This window comes from Amphibalanus amphitrite, unplaced genomic scaffold (assembly GCF_019059575.1).
Source record: "Amphibalanus amphitrite isolate SeventyFive unplaced genomic scaffold, NRLGWU_Aamphi_draft 000723F_arrow, whole genome shotgun sequence".
NCBI lineage: Eukaryota > Metazoa > Arthropoda > Thecostraca > Balanomorpha > Balanidae > Amphibalanus > Amphibalanus amphitrite.
This window is the reverse complement of record NW_024882217.1, coordinates 294,743-310,629: the sequence shown is the minus strand read 5'-3', so window position 1 is coordinate 310,629 and position 15,887 is coordinate 294,743.

The following is a 15,887-nucleotide window of genomic DNA, read 5'->3' as shown; positions in this document are numbered from 1 at the left end:
TTCAATTAAGGGGGGGGGGGCACTGCCGACTTTTGGCCCTATTATTTCCATGCAACGCTCATAGGGCTAATGAAGAAACGCCAAAATCAGAGGGGGCACGGTGTCCCGGTGCTCTCCCCGTTACGCAGCACAGTGAAAACTAGCACAGTGACAATCGTCTGAAATAAAATTGGATTCAGTAAGAACTAAGAACTTCATTGTCCGAAAACCGCTGACAGTTGATAGCTCAATGACACTTAGAGCCGTGCAAAAGGAGGCGTGAAAACACTCTCCTCATTTCGTTCTATTACGAGAGGGCCTTGTCATGGCGTGAGAAAGGTGCTCTCAAAATAAATGACACTGTATGAGTGAATAAATATTCCGCGCCCCCTTGGGCTATTGGCGGACCCTACCACCTGATCGGGTGGTGCAGCCGTTTCGCCCTCCACCTGAGATCTCGGAAAGTTACCGACCGATTTTAAACATTCCAAGAGCGTTCGATAGCCCCACTAGGGAACTACCATGCTACCAGGTTTCGTTGACCTAGGTGCAACCCATGACATCACAAGTCAGGTCAAAGGTCGCATTGTTTTCACCGATTTAGTCTAAGGAATGCGTTACAGTCAGTTAACACATCAAATAAAACGCATGCTATCGAAAAAAACATCGATGGAGCGTTGGTTGTCTAATACATATGCTGCCTAAAGATGTCATTGATGCCAGGTCAGTTCACAGAGGTCAGGTCACTTAGGGTCACAATATGAACCCAACTATGCTAGGGTCGTGTGATGCATGTTTTATGGCCAATTTTACATTTAAAATTCAATGGTGTGAGCTAGACGGCCGTAGACGGTGTGAGTGGAGGTCAGGTCAAGGTCAGGTCAAAGAAGGTCAAATTTCAAAGTTGATATTTTGCATAAAAGGGGTATCTATTCGATGCAACTCATCACAGGAAATCCAATAGTCTTTGGCTTGCTTTGTGTGTTCTGTGACGGCTAAAAATTGAATTTGAAAATTTTACGTAATAAATTTTGAGTAGCTTTCTTGCCATAACTTTGCTAAAAATGGAGCTATCGAGTTTAAGTTTGGCATATCTAGAGCAGATAGTTCTATAACATATATTTCAGTTTTAATTTTGAAAGTTGTTGGTATTTTCGGGGTGTTATACTTCTAAAGTTTTGATGGTCAAAATCAATTTTTGTTTAGAGACAAGAGTTAGCAGTTCGGTAGCGCTGTTTATTTTACATCTTTTTGATCTTGAATATTTTTCGTTATCTTCAAAACTGTAGCGTGACAGCTCTCCCCGCTAAATCTTTTATTGGGTCGAAAATGACAAAACATGGCATCCCTCTGACGTCATTTGTGACTAACCTTTCATAAGAGCTCTGGAAAATTTGGTCACAAGGTGTAAAAATGATGCCCGGAGGGGTCTTGAAAGTTTGGTGCCGACATTTGCTATACTTTAGGAGATCTATCGACTTAAAAGGAGAGAGGGGACCGTTTTGCGCCGCCCTCCCCCCTCAACGGGGCTTTCAGTTGCTGCTCTCACAGAACAATTGGTTATATTACAACGTAGTGGAATTGCAAGCGGCAATATAAGCTTCCTGCCAGCGCCGGACCAGAGTTTAATAATGTTACATGCAGGCTGAATTTTAACATTTAACTTTTGAATTTTTAAACCGTTGAGCTTTTTAGAAGTTGTATGAACTGTTCAGCTCCTTTTTTGGTCCATCACAGCGGGCTTGTATGTCATTTGTCAACCAAAATCGAATTAAAAACTTTTTATTTGGTCTGGCTACCTTGCCAACTCCTTAACTGGATCGTCTAGTAGCTTTTGATTGGGCACTGTCCACATTGTCTAGCTTTTCGTGTCATAGACACTGTCTATTTCGTAGTGTCTATTTTGTGTCATAGACATAGACACTGTCTATGACACGAGAAGAGGCTACTGACATCGTTTGTCGCGGTTGGATAATACCAATCCACGTCCCAGTGGCTGCTCGATTGCACTTTCCCTGGCCCACCTCTCCCACCAGGCTAGACTTTGCCCGGCACAGCCGTCGCCTCAGTGCCTCGGGCGGTGACCCGTTCAAAGGGGCTCACAATTCGTATGGTGCCGTGGCTCTCAAACCAATACAGAACAGTGAAACGCAAAGGCTCACTTTCCATATAAGGCGAACGGCTGATTCTGGCGCCGGGGCTTCATTCATGCTAAGGCGCCCAATCACAGCGCCGCATTTCAGTTAGTGTCGGGCGCAAAAGCTACTATGCTCCGCCCCTCCATCACGTGACCCTGCCCTCACGTGGCCTCAGTCACGTGGTGTTTCCACTTCTTGGCGCATGGCGGCGCTAGTCTCGCAGGGGCGGTGGTAGCTTGCTCCCCCGCCGTCCGAGGGTGATGGGTAGCAACTGCTGGTGACTGTACCTGCTCGCCTCACCATCTCACCCCTCCGTACAGTCGTACAAAAGCAGCTGCAACTTTGGACCGTCGCCCGTCTGTTGGTGTTTCAACAGCCGCTAACGCAAGGGGGAGGAGTCGATCGGACCCCCGCGGCCTCTCGGACTCTGATATGGAGCTGTGCATAAAAAAGACGAACGTGCTACCCAATACCCATGACAATAGGAAGCCGCTGCTGCCCATTTTTAAGGTCCTTGGTCATTCCGTCTCATTCAAGAGGGCAATGACAAGTGTCGAGAAAATCGGGACCCGCTATAACTCCTTGAAGTGAGAGTTTATGGCTCAAGATGATCTCCAGAAAAAGCTCATAAGCCAACGGTCATTATGGGTCCAGAGGCCAGTTTTACCAACAGAAAAATAGCCGCCTGCCGGAATTTTTGCCTAAAGATCGTTTCACATATGGAGCGTAAACGGTACAGCCCTATCCGCTTACGAGCCCATCGCGTTTACGCTCCGTATGTGAAGCGGTCTTGAGGCAAAAATTCCGGCAGGCGGTTATTTTTCTGTTGGTAAAACTGGTCTCAGGTCATGATATTTTCCGGGTTGGTAAAAAAATATGATGGGCTCGAGGGTACAATTTGGTCGTGATCCAATGCCTTTTACGTGAGCTTTTAACGAAAAACCACCCGCCGCCCCTATACGTACAGTATGTCTAAAAAGAATGTACCGTCGCCACTACGTGGCGCTGGTGTCGCGAGCCGGTAGTTGGCTGAATCCGCACCAGACCACACATTCCCAAGCGCTATAAGGTGACAGCTGCGTGCAGCGGCCGGTAGTCGCGTAAGCCCGAACCTTCGTGACACGACCCCGGGGGGGGGGGGGGAGGGAGAGAGGGAGGGGAGCGGGCGGGGCAGCGCGTGCAGGGAGGGGTGCTCCGGCAAGCTGGCAGTTGTCGCGGCCAAAGGTCAAGGGGTCACACACCAAGCGAACGGACGCTGATGTGGGTTCGTGGGGATCGTGAACTTGTGTGTGGTAGGTGCGTCTTGCGATGCACGGGTGATACGCCATGGGTCTAAGCCAAATGATTCGGCGGAGAGCTGAAGAAAAATACCTGGTCAACTACGGCGAATAATGGTGCTGAAAAATGGAAAGTATGGGTCAATGCAAGCCTTCATGACTATAAAGTTTTCTGAGGGCGCAAAGGCCAGCATTGAATAACGACATCCGGATCGAAATAAGCAATGATTTATAATTACATGCCGAAGTAATAGCGCTGCAAAACCCACCTAGTAAATTGTCAAGTCGGATTCATACCGACTTGCATTAAACTATCCTAAATTAAATTGTATATAAGATCTCTATGCTTTGACCAGCTTCGTGACCTGACGGGCTGTGACCTGACCTTGACCCGAGGTTAACACCTTAACTTGATCTCACCCGAAGAAAAAGTATACCATTCGACACGCCTGAGCTAGACGAACACGATGCTGCTAAAATCGCGGATCTGCGATCATGTTTAGCGAAGTTATTTACCAAAAACCGAAACTGTGCCTTGGGCCATTTGCACCTAGCCTCAGAAGTCATCGGCTGATCCTAGTCCAATCTAGTCCAATCGGAGACCAATCGCTGCATTTCGTAACGACGCGCACGATCGTTTCTTTCGTGAGGCTCTAGTAAGGGGCGAATCGGCAAAGGGGGTTGTTCCCTCACTTCCAACCCCCTAACGCCCCCTCGGTATTCAGAAAACTTGAAGGTCCGGTGAGGGTTAAAACGTTGCTCCTGAACGAGGAAGAAATGTAAGAGTCAAAGCTCTATAAACGTCCTGTAAAAGTGGCCATAATAAATAAATTGGTTAGAGAAAAGATGCTTTTTAAACGACTTCCTCATATAAAATCGGTTGCTGGGACCAATCTTATAAACGCTTTAGAATGGACAGGGCGTCACTGGCTAAAGTTTGGGTGCAGGAAACGGCTATTAAATGCAAAATGGTTTTCATGCATTTCAGTCAATTGTATATTGACGGTCCCAGTGGCCGAGCTAAAAAAAGTTTGGTAGTGTTTTGCATCTTTTACGCCCTAAGAAACTACACCATCTATTGAAGTGGGCGAGCTCATTTGAATGGGAGGGCGCATTATGCGTCAATCGTGTGCTTTCGTTTGTTTTGGACTGTATTTTACGACATCCACTGCTGGTATCACTATTAATATTATCTAATGCCGTGAATACAACAGCATTCCATTTATAAGATTGGACCAATGGAGTCGCGCCCTGCGAGCTCGGTTTTCCGCTCGGCCGCTACGGGCCGAGGAAGTCGGTCTTCGCCTGAGGGCAGGACGGAGGTCAGCGAGGGAGCGCGGGGTCAGCCAGGTATCGCCCAGTGCCGAGCGGATGCCGCTCCCTCCCGGCTCCCCTCTCTTCCCCTCTTCTCCCCTCCCCACCTCTGTATAGATGGGGAGGGACCGAACTGCCAATGATATGCGAGCGGTCAAGGCCGCTCGCGCGGCAGCGACCCTGGCGGCCGGGTGCCGCAACTGGGATTCAGCCAAGTTACCGATTCGCCTCCTGTGGGAGAGCCAAACCAGGGGACATACTTTTTAGACATACTGTACAAGGGTTAAATGGGATATAGCATAGGCGGCGGAACGGGGAGGGCACCGGGGCACCGTGCACCCTTTGATTTTTGCATTTTAACATTAGCCCTATGGGCGTTGCATGGAAAGAATGGGACCAAAAGTCAGCAGTGCCCCCCCCCCCCTCCCCTCCCCCTTATTGAAGGTGTTCCGCCGCTAGTGGGATATAGCAGTGGCGCAGCCAGGATTTCGTTTCGGGGGGGTCATCGCCTCCAAAGCGGGCCCCCTAGTGTGCGGTCCCCCCACCCATTTTTCAGAATCTTTCCATATTTCATACGCATTCTGCTGAGCGGGCCCCCTTTACCTGCATGATAACCCTGAGCGAGTTTGAATCGGAAAATTTTGATAGAACAATAGCTCGGTAATCACCCGGTGTTCAATTTCCACGAGAATTGACCATGACAGAAATATGTTACTATGACGTATGAATTCGTATCTTTCGAGGCCGAAATGTGCCCCTTCCGCAATATGCATAGCATATATGCAAACGGAACTGTTGTCTGCTTCTTTCGGACAAGATTTAAGCAGTCTCACGTGCCTGTCCTAACTCAGTCATCTATTGGCTGCTGTAGTAGATTGTGCTTTATTCTTCTTCATTACGTGAATTCGCTCACAAGCAGTTTTAACCCTCGCCGGCACAGGGGGAGGGGATGATGCAGCCTCCCCCCCCCTAAGGTTTTTCGCGAATAACTCGGGTAAAAATCGGCCGATCGCGACCAAACTTTCAGTACCCTCGCGTTGATCAGTTTTACACCTACCCTAGAAATTTCATGACCCTGACCCAAATGGCCTTTGACCTGTGACCTACTTTCCGAGACCATGTTTGGCCAGAATCGCGATTCGGCGTATGCCGGCTCGCATTAGCCGCGCGTTTGCAGTCTTTTCGTGGTTTCAAGCATTCAAACATGTGAGTTGATGCTGCTCCCATGCATTAGGGTGGATGTCAAGGTCACCTGAAGGTCAGGTCAGGTCATTGACCTATGATGACCTCGGTACTTTTTTCGAATTATACATGTTTCCAGGCTAGTTTTTGGAGCTGAATCCGAATTTAGCAACCATTTGAACATTTACGAAGTAGTTTTGGTGCCTTCGTAACATGTTACGAAGCTGCCACAGGCGGCTGGCACGTAGCTACTACGAATACCCGGCAGGACCCCTACTGGTTGACCTGACCTGACCTGACCCGACCTGGTCTAAATGCTTAAAGACATCATCTGTGATCAAAACTAACATGATAACTATTCATGATCAGTACCCCGAAAAACCCTATAGCAGCCACAATTAACGACGTTCTAACAGGTCCCGATTTTCCCGATTTTTCGGTCATTGACCTGACCTGGAAGGTCAACCAATGACCAAGAACCTTAAAATTGGGTATCGTCGGCTTCCTCTCGTCACGGGGAACACGCTCGTATTTCCCGCGAAGCTCTAGCTCGATCATGGGCCAAACACGAAGGGGTCGTACCATCCCCCCCCCTCTTGTGCCGTCGAAGGACGCAAAATGGCCGGAATGACCTGTGCCGGCGAGGGTTGACGCGCTCATATGGGACATGTATTGCCTTGGGCCGGGTTTGTTGTGGCGTGGTGATGTGGTGACGAAGATTCTGTCTGCTATCGAGGTCCCGGCATGGTGTTACTTAGCGCGGGGTACGGGCCCGACCGTTGCGCCAAGTGCGCTGAAATTTGCGCAACTTATACGTGCCTTTGGGCAACGTGCCTTTGAGGGTCTCAGCTCGATCGAATTGATAGCGAGCACATGACGCGTGCTCAAAAAGTGCAAATTCGCGTTATGGACTTTACATGTATGTATAAATCGGCTTGCAAAATCGGGCGAAAATGACTAAATTTGCTAGACACTGGTCCGGTCCCCGTGCAGTATCTCGGTAACCGTGGGCCCAATCGCCACGGGGTATCGTGTAGAGAATCAAAAGGGCTATCGAATGGTGTGCGGTGCAGGGATGGCACGCGCCACGTGCACCCGTGAGGGCACTTATGCTGGAAAATTTACGTTTCGGACAGATTTGGGACTTAATGCTATTTTCGGGTGACTGTTTGACGGAGCGGGTTCAAACAACGCCTGTTGGCAAAAGAAATGTACCGCCTGTCATGGAAAAATTGTGAAAAGGTAATTGATCAAAAACAAGGTGGAACAAATCGCTGGAGAGAATGGTATTTGTTAATGACTTACTTAATTACACGGGTTTTACTGCATAACCTGGTACGTTTGACAGTTGAAAATGGCATAGTTGGAAAGAGCATTCAATTTTGTCCAAAATCCAATCATCGCTTTTGCATGACGAGCAACAGTATTCTTAAAAATATAAATGTTGGCAACCTCTACATAGTAATTCATCGATGGCTGTCATTTTTCAATAACCTACGTCAACCGTTGTTATAAACTACACATGACATGTTCTATAGTACTAGAACGCATGCTTATCAGACACGAGCACCTCGATGCAATGGATATTTTTTCCCAATCCAAAATGCTTAGCCGTCAAAAAGCAATCAACCGAAATGGATACATCACCCACGGACACAAGACCAACCAAACGCCCACCGATCGAAAATACCCCTTATTCGCTTTTCGGAGCAAGCGGGTCACCCTAGCGAGCCCCATTCAACCAGGGGCCCGGGCCCTATCCACACGGGGGCCCGGGCCACGTCCACCTGGGGCTCCGGGCCCCGTCCACCCGGGGCTCCGGGGCCCGTCCACCAGGGGGCCCGGGCCCCGTTCTCCCGGGGGCCGGGCCCAGTTCTCCCGGGGGCCGGGCCCCATTCACCCGGGGGTCCGGCGTCCACCCGGGGCCCGGGGCCCGTTCTACCGGGGGCCCGGACCTATCCACGGGGGTCCCGGGCCCCATCCACCCAGGGGGCCCGGGCCCATTCTCCCAGGGGCCCGGGTCAATTCTCCCGGGGGCCCGGGCCCGTTCTCCGGGAGGCCCGGGTCCGTTCTCCAATCTCCCGGGGCCCCGGGCCCATTCTCCCGGGGGCCCGGACCCATCAACGGGGGGCCCGGGCCCCATCCACCCAGGAGGCCCTGGCCCCATCCACCCAGGAGGCCCGGGTCCGTTAACCCAGGGGCCCGGGTCAATTCTCCCGGGGGCCCGGGCCCGTTCTCCGGGAGGCCCGGGTCCGTTCTCCAATCTCCCGGGGCCCCGGGCCCGTTCTCCCGGGGGCCCGGGCCCCATCCACCCAGGAGGCCCGGGCCCGTTCTCCCAGGGGCCCGGATCAATTCTCCCGGGGGCCCGGGCCCGTTCTCCGGGAGGCCCGGGTCCGTTCTCCAATCTCCCGGGGCCCGTTCTCCCGGGGGCCCGGACCCATCAACGGGGGGGGGGGGCGGGCCCCATCCACCCAGGAGGCCCGGGCCCGTTCTCCCAGGGGCCCGGGTCAATTCTCCCGGGGGCCCGGGCCCCCGTTCTCCGGGAGGCCCGGGTCCGTTCTCCAATCTCCCGGGGCCCGGACCCATCAACGGGGGGGGGGGCCGGGCCCCATCCACCCAGGAGGCCCGGGCCCGTTCTCCCGGGGGCCCGGGCCCCGTCCACCTGGGGCCCCAGGCCGACCCCTCACCCGTGGTGTCCCAGTAGGCATTTCTCGAAGCGGGCTCGTCCGATTAGATTAGGGCCTCTCTCCTCCCTCTCCCTCTCTCTCTCTCTCTCTCTCTCTCTCTCCCTCTCTCTCTCCTTCTCTCTCTTTCCTTCTCTCGAGCGGGCCCCTGACAGAAATTTCGGGGGGGTCAGCTGACCCTCTGACCCCCCCCTGGCTGCGCCACTGGGATATAGGCATTAAATGTTTTGTGGAGGAAGTGTCATGTTTTAAACTTGATGCATTGGAAATGCACAAATACCCAAAGAGTTCCAGGACGGTATGGAATTTCAGTAAACTTGGTTGTGTCAGCAATGGGGTCTGGTAGGTGGGGGTAATGGCCCTGCCTGGCGCCCAAAAAGGGGGCACGACCCCGAATGACCTGCCGACCACTGGCCTACAACGTGTGCCTGATATTAGGCATCTGGGATCAACTATTTTGTCTCCAGATAACTTTCAATAAATCATGTGCTTTTTCAATCCATCAAAACCAGGAGGTATGGGCCATGGCCCGGGAGGTATGGGCCGGTGCCATGTTTCATATTCTTTTCTCGACAGTGAGAATAATACTCGTAGCTGGTATCTACCTTGATCTCTCTTAGAGCCCAGGAACCGCATAAGTGGCCAACAGCTTACTTCGTGGAGGTCACTTGGGCCCATACGTATTTTGGTTAACTCAATCATGCACCATGAAATAAGATCAATAATATTTTTCTGTTCGAATGAAATTTGAAGGTAAATTTTCGACCTTGCGTGACAAAAAAAAAACTTCTTGACGGGGACATTCAATGAAAGCATCTTTTTATTTATTTATTAGGATCAACGGGGTGCCGGGTGGGTGGCCCGAGCCTCCCGGTTAGGACGCCAGAATGTGCGTAGCATCTCAGCTCATAATATTGCAAGAAGCTTCAAATTGTCTACCCAGTCATAATTTCCATGCTTTAAACTTTATGTTAGCGATGGTCTGACATCATAAAACGAGCCTGGTTCAAATTTATCTCGAATTTTCTGTATGTATAGTATTTTACTCGAAGAGGGCAAAAACGCTTTATCACCGCTCATTGCCAAAGAAGACTGAGGAAGATTTTGAAAGTCACGTGGGTGGGTTGTATAACGGAATAGTTGCTACCAGTTAACGCCATCAAATGTGTAAAAATACGCAACACTTCTTCAAAACTGCGATGGCCCATGCCTCCAGGGGGCCCATACCTCCCGGGTCTCCCCTACATACGGTTGGTACGATCCCCGTTCACCGTTTCGCCCCTGATAAAGTTAGAGCGTCGCAGAAAAAAACGAGCGTGTGCGCCGTTACGAGACACAGCGACTGAAACCCGATTTTAAGGTCTCAGGTCAACCGGTGACCACTGAGGTCAGGTCAAGTGGCTCAAGGTCGGGTTCGGTTTTTGGTAAATAACTTCGCGAAAAACGGCCGCAGAGCCGCAATTTTGGCATCATCGTGTTTACCTCGCTCAGGCACGTCGAGTGGTATAGGGGAAGACGGGCGAACACCGACCCCCTAACCTTTTAGGTTCTGGTCACGTAATTTTTGGCCACATAGTCAAACTCTCAGCTTCCTTAAATTATCGCATTGATTTTGCATGCATATCAACCAATTGTTTTCTTGTAGTTTGGTTCATAATTGCATTATTCCAGATTTAGTAAATGCCTACATTTTCCGGGGTAACACCGCCCACTGCAGGGCCTATTTTAACCCGCGCCCTGCTGGGGGGGGGGTGTTTGAACACCCCCCCTTGTGGTTTTTCGCGAATATCTCAAAAACGGCGGCGCGGAGCGCCGCCGTTTTTGGTACACCTTATCATACATCAATTCTACACATGTTGTGAAAATTTCAGACCAAGGTCATTCAAGGTCAGGTCACCAGGTCACTTGAAGTGACCTCACCTCATAAAAAGTTTAAACATCTGTCATAGCTACACCGAGTGACCGATCGCTTTGAAACTTTCAGCGATTGCTAAGAGCAATAGCATGTACAAAATATATATCTCAGAATTTTGATATCGATGACCTAAGGTCAGGTCAATTTTGCGACCTCCCCATTATAAGTCAATGGGAGAAAATTGAAATGCGCCTCTTTTGGACAAAAGACATTATAAACACTCCCAAACACCGAATTACAAGTGGTTTAGACACACTGAACATGAAATTGGTGTCCGTGACCCTTGTTTATGCCCTGAGGTCATCTTAGGTCACGAATGGTATCTAACAGTTTTTCGCAAATAACTTTTGATAGAGGCATACTAGAGCGATGAAAACGCCTTAGATGTGTTCAGCTCGACGATACGGATCGACTGATATGCAACATGACCCTTCCCGGTCAGGTCATGACCTTGACCTGAGGTCAAATTTTCAAGTTGACCTTTCAAGGTCAACTTATAGTTCACTCGATGCGTCTTGACGAGAGGAACACAATGCCGGTAAAAGTAAGCTCGTACAAGGCTTAGGTCAAAAGTTATTGCAGAAAAACTGTTTCCGAAAAAATCGGCTATTTTTGCAGTTTTTGCCCCCTGCAGGCAAAACCGTTGACGTTAGGTCAAATCTGAGAGCATTACTCAGAAAGGGCTTTAATAGGGCTATCGAATGCGCTTTTCCGCGGCGCTGTAGCTCTATTGGTTCTCGAGTTATGCGTTGGCTTCTTGGAAATTTTCGACATTCGACCTGGAAATCGGCGAAATTTTGCCTTCAATGACCTCTGGTGACCTGACCTTTGACCTGACCAAAAATTGACCGAAGTGATTTCGTCATTATTTTTGACGCTCTTTCGAACGCCGCCTTCCGCGTATCGCTACGTGGCCCAGGAGCCGAGTTACAAGGGGGGGTGTTCAAACACCCCCCCCCCCAGCAGGGCGTGGAAATCCAGGACCCCCAGCCGGGCGCGGGTTAAGACAATTTGACTGGGGTGGCCAGGCAGTGGTGGCGCCCCTGTCCGGTGGGCGCCCCCCCCCCTCCCACCGAAATGCTGATGTGCGCAGCATTTCGATGGGGGGGGGGGGGCGACACAATCGAGTCTCAGAATCTTTTATTTGTGACGGTAGTACGTAAGGGCTAATGTTTCGGGAAAGTGTCTGGAGGCGTTTATTGGCATAGTTTTTTTCTAACATAGCCCTTTCGGGCGCTGCATGGAAAGAATTCAGCCAAAAGTCGGCTGTGCATGGTGCAACCCCCTTTCGTCAGAGAACTTTTACTGCTTATGCCGATGGCCCTAAAATCCCCCCCCCCCCCGATCCGTCCATGATAAACAAAACACCTTCCCATCCCAAGGCAGCGGCGTCACTCGAGGTCACTTAACCGGTCGCCAGGATAGGGGAGGGGGGTCAAACGGACCCCTCTCGTTTTTTCGCGAATAACTCGCGTAAAAAGCGACCGATCGCGACGAAACTTTTGGTACCCTCACGATAATCAATTTTACACCTACCCTGAACATTTTATGACCCTGACCCTAATGACCTTTGACCAGTGACCTACTTTTCAAGACCATGTTTGGTCGGAATCGCGATTCGGCGTGCCGGCTCGCATTAGGCGCGCGTTTGCAGTCTTTTCGTGGTTTCAAGCGTTCAAGCATGTGATATGATGTTGCTCCCATGCCAGCATTAGGGTGGGTGTCAAGGTCACTGGAAGGTCAGGTCAGGTCATTGATCTTTGATGTCCTCAGTTCACTTTTTGGAGTTTTACTTGTTTCTAGGCTAGTTTTTGGAGCTGAATTCGAATTTAGCAATCATTTGAACATTAACGATGTAGTTTTGGTGCCTTCACTACATGTTACGAAGCTGTCAGAGGCGGTTGCCACTTACTACGAATACCCGGCAAAACCCTTACCGGTTGACCTGACCTGACCTGACCCGACCTGGCCTAAATGCATGAAGAATCATCTATGATCATAACTAACATGATATTCGTCATCAGCACCCCGAAAAACCCCATAGGAGCCACCCTTTACGACGTTCTAACAGGTCCCGATTTTCTCGACTTTTGGGTCATTGATCTGACATGGAAGGTCAACCGATGACCTAGGACCTTAAAATTTGATATCATCGGCTTTCTCTCGTCACGGGCAACACGCTCGTTTTTTCCGCGAAGCTCTAGCTCAATCAGGGTTAAAACGGCAAGGTGGGGGGTCTAACGCCCCCCCCCCCTTCCCCTATACGTCTGCGGCTGGAAAAACACCAATACGGGCGAGGATTAAACCGCCGCCCGCCAGATTTTTCTCTTGGAAATACCCTCGTCAGAAGCAATGCGTGCACGTGCGTTTGAAAATCCGCTGTTGATCACGCGGCCAGTCTCAAAGCCACATCACAATTCAATTTTGCGGCCAATATCTCGCCACGCCACTGCCTCGAGACGCTCTCCAGATTTTGAAGAGCTTATGGCTCTGTAATGCCAAGAATATATATTACTGACCGGGCCGACGAAATTATTTGGAAACGAGGTTTGCAAAATTGACGTAGGCCCGAGTGCGAAGCACGAGGGCCGGAGTCAAATTTTGCAAGCCGAGTTTCCAAATAATTTCGTACGGCTGAGGTCAGTAAGATTTTTCCTACATGCCGCATAGCTAGGTTAGTTTCGACAGGTTTTGGTGACACTTTTATACAATTGTTTTACTTTTGTCCATATTTTCCTAACAGTGATTGCGCTACTGCTGTGGATAAAGCCTTAAAGGAAATTTATAGAAGAAAATGCATCAAAATACCTTACTTCAAAAAGAATCACGTCTGAAAATATCAACTCAGAATGGCACAACAATTTGAATTAGATATCCAAGGAACATAATACTTGAATGATTTGCCACGACATAAGAACAAGAAGAAGGTATAATATTCCTAGTGATTAAACGTGAATTTTCCCAGTGCTCTTGCAAGAATCTTTGCTTCATTTATGTAATCGTACTTGGTTGATATGCCCTATGGCTAAACGTTCGTTAAATACATTATATTTTCCATATTTTACATGTTTGTTTCGAGGAAAGGACTACAACTGCCAAATAAAAACGCATTAACTTAGGCCCAAGGTATCAGTGGACATATCAAACGAAGATAAGACAACAAGCGATAACGGATTTCGATTAATAGGCGTACCTATATATCTTACCATAATTTCGGCTTTGTAACCAATACAAAATATTTCAAAACCCTTGATAAGCAGAGCAGATATTTACCAAAAAATGTTAGTTTTCTAATTTTACGCGGCAAATATCATGCAATAATGATGTCAATTATACATTCCCTGTCAATTATACCTCTGGACTAATGCGATAAACTGTAGTTTAGAGGTCATTGCCCTGGGCAGTAAACTCGGGCAGTAAACTTTTGTTTCCTGCCCGGCCTATCAAATAACATGGCATTTTGACACCGACAGTTTCTTGGTCATAGTTTTACTGCCCGGCTCGTGCTGTGCTTAAGACATACCCCGGCATGTAGGAAAGATGCATTGGTGACCACTGACCAGTGTTGTAATTTGTATATTGCTATTTGTCATCGATGCGCCATTGATACCTCAACCGAGATATCTTCTCAGTTGTGGTAAGGCGCCTGAATAGTAGGACAATCCAGTAGCGGTATGGCGTCCCTGAGGGGCGCCCCAGTAGTGACAGGGCGCTCCAGTCTCGGTAGGGCGCCCCAGGCGTGACGGGGCACCCCTCAGTAGTGTAATGAAGCCCCAGTAGCGGCATTGAGCCCAAACAGCGGTGGGCGATCCACTGGTTGTAAGGCGTCTCAGTTGTGGCATAGCGCCCCAGTAGTGGCAGTAAGGGCGAGTTAGTTACTTGACTTATTGCTAGAGTAAATGCGCCCCAGTAGTGGTACGGCACCTCAGTTGTGGTAAGGTGCACCCGTTGTGATAGGGCGCCCCAGCTGTGTCAGGGCGCCCAGTGATGGTAGGGCGCCCCGGTTGTAACAGGGCGCCGGAGTAGTGGTAGGGCGCCCAAGTAGTGTTGGGCGCCCCAGTGGTGGTAGGGCGCCTCGTGGCGGTAGGGTGCACCAGAAACTTAGGGCGCCCCAGCACCAGCGGAACGTCACAGTAGTGTTACGACGCCGCAGTAGTGGTACGGCGTCCCATTTCTGATAGGGCGCCCAAAGGTGGTTGGCGCCCCAATCGTGTCTGGGCGCCCCAATGTTGATAGGACACTTCAGTCGTGGTAGGCGCCCAAGTGCTGGTAGGGCGCCCCATTGCCGGTAGTGTGTCCCAATCGAAGTAGGGCGCCACAGCTGCACTTGCGGCAGGGCACCCCCAGTAGTGAGAGGGCACCCCCATTGGTGGTGGTGGCGCCTCAGTGAGCCCTTTTCCCCCTGTCAAGCTGAGTTGCGCCCCAAGAATGTGTCGCATCCGTGATTGTCGGCAGCCAATATATGTGGGCGGACTTTTGGGCTGTTTTTCACTGGGGTGGCAAAGTAAGACGACTGGGGTGGAAAACCGCACCACTGGGGTGGGTTTTGCCACCCCAGTTAACATGTTAAAATAGGCCCTGGCCCACTGGGTACTACCGCCCGGAGCCCGAGCTCAGCAGGCAGCGAAATTTGCAAGTTTTTGAACTGTTAAGTTGTTGTTCTTATCGTAAATTTCGAGGCGTTTTAGTTAAGTACATTCATAGATAAAATGCACTTGGAACAATTTTATTATATCCCTGGTACAATGTAGGTACACATGTTCATGCAAACTATCAACTTTGAGCTTTGACCTTCTTTGACCTGACATTGACCTGAACAGCTGACCTCCACCAGAAAGTGACCTAAACCGTACGTGATGTTCTGGTAACCAGCACCATTGAGCTGGAAATGAAAAATTGTCCATAAAACATGCATCGCACAACCCTAGTAAAGTTGGGTTCATGTGCTGACCCTTGGTGACCTGACCTGTGACCTGACCTGGCCAATCAGTGACATCCAGTAGCAACATACCTATGTAATAGGCAACTTATGCCCTAGCCCTATGGCTGATTTTCGACAAAATGCGTTTTACTCAATGTTATAGCGCATTCCCTAGAAGACCCGTGAACGGCTAAACATTTTATCTTTGACCTGACCTGTGACGTCATCGGTGACCCCGAGGTCAATGAAATAAGAAATTGGAGTTCCCTCAACAAATTTGACAGGGCTATCGAAGCCTTTAAATTTTACGGATCCGCCCAGACGTTTCGGAGATACGAGGGCCGGGGGGGGGGGAATGCCCCCCTTAACCGCCTGCCGGGTTAAGGAAAAAACGCCCGATCGAAGATTGGGGACTTTTGCCCCCCTCTCGTGGCGACGCTAGTGGTTAAACCACCCTCTAAGCCCTCTAAACCCTCT